The 1,662-nt window shown below is 38.4% G+C and overlaps 1 long non-coding RNA gene across 1 annotated transcript; it reads left to right on the top strand.

The window, feature by feature from the left end:
- The first annotated feature begins 613 nt into the window (after nucleotides 1–613).
- LOC135119489 (uncharacterized) lies at nucleotides 614–1,415 on the top strand. The gene is made up of 3 exons (XR_010278241.1): nucleotides 614–689; nucleotides 749–874; nucleotides 1,056–1,415. It is a non-coding gene; the product is annotated as an uncharacterized LOC135119489 (long non-coding RNA).
- The last annotated feature ends 247 nt before the right edge of the window (nucleotides 1,416–1,662 follow it).

The following is a 1,662-nucleotide window of genomic DNA, read 5'->3' on the forward strand; positions in this document are numbered from 1 at the left end:
ACTTCTCGACGTGCCTCCTATAGGCAAATGATCTCCAACATTGCATAACATTCTTTTCTAGCGGATTGTACACATGGTAGTTGCAACGCAAACAGATTTTCTGCCTCGATCTTTCCTTTTGGAATACCCACTTTGTCTTTTATGACACCGTCGCTTTCTGACAATCGTAGTTTCGGATCTGCTTTTAGATCAGTTTTGGGAAAACCTTTTCTTGTTCGGCGAATAGTGGCACATACAAAAATTTTTTTGATTAGAAGTCTACCAACCGTGAGTATGTAAAAAATTATCAAAAAACAGGCAGTAATCAAGTCTATAAATGAAAACGTCGCCCTGTGAGCAATTCACCATTCTTGATAAAGATCCCCTCTGGTGTCCGCTGGCTAAGTTTTTAGGTGTAATTATTGACTACAGGTTCAAGTGGGACCCTCACCGGGACTACTTAACTGAAAAAATTTTGAACTACTAGTCATCTTTTATACCCCCCTACTATATAAAAAGAGCAAGTTAAACCTTAGTAATAAGCTGCTTCTATATAAATGCATGTTAAGACTTATACTTACGTAGGCGTCTTCTGCTTGGATCTAATCTTCTATGAAACGCTTAAATAGGCTAAAAACCCTACGAGGTAATTTTCTTCGACTGTGTACCAACGCCCGTGGTTTTAAGGAACGTGCTTCCGCAAGGAGACTGTAAGTTTGAATTTATCACGGTTTTTATTAAAAACAACGCAGAAAAATGTTTTGTGTAGACCAGCACTCACTCAAACAAATTGCTATCTACGATAATAACCTACGCCCTTCGATGGTTTACCAAATATAGGAGACAAAAACCCTGGTGGGCCCTATCCTATTTAGCTGACATACTGAATACTTTGGTTATACTTTCTCCTCTACTACCGCCAATAATTAGTAGTGATAAGAATAGTATTGATATTAATAATAATAATAGTAATAACATTTATAATATTATAGCCATTATAATTTTAATAAAAATAATTACAAATAAATTTCAATGTATTGAATAAAAAATGCAACTAATGTGCTCTCTACTAGAAGACTGTTAAAGGTTGACTTTCCTTACTACTGGAGTTTACTCTTCGACCCTTTCTTACAATGGGAATGAGGACGTATATTCTTGACTGGAGGACGCCAACTCATAATATATAAATAACCTTAAGGGGCAGTGTCCTCGCTGTCAACGTTTTAAGCGAAGCGCACAGAACGGACACGTTACTCGACTCAGAAAATAAGTGCGAAAAAGATTACCTGACTATACAAAGTCAAGGGTTTCCGGACTATTTTTTTGCCAAGTGCGCTAAGTGCAGCCAGGGAAATCACTCGATTGTATAAAATATCAATTGCACAGTGAGGTCGAACGTTGTCTCCTGCAGTCTTACTATGGATGCCTTTCCGTCGGAAAAAAAAACAAAAGGGGCGACAAGATATTCACTATGCATGCTATTGCTTTCGAAATAAATTAACCCGATAAAAAGCAAAAGCTCTCTATACATCGATCGTGGTGACAACACGGCAAGCGCGTTGTAGGGAAGTCATGCTGGCAACGCTAGCGCTTTTTAGCTACTGTGCGTAAAGAGCAAGAATGTCTTCGCGTAAATAGATCCGCCGGTATAAACATTATCCAGCCGCCAGCTATAATGGCACT

This window comes from Zophobas morio, unplaced genomic scaffold (genome assembly GCF_036711695.1).
Source record: "Zophobas morio isolate AGI-343-1 ecotype UQ-CSIRO unplaced genomic scaffold, CSIRO_AGI_Zmor_V1 ptg000266l, whole genome shotgun sequence".
Classification (NCBI taxonomy): domain Eukaryota; kingdom Metazoa; phylum Arthropoda; class Insecta; order Coleoptera; family Tenebrionidae; genus Zophobas; species Zophobas morio.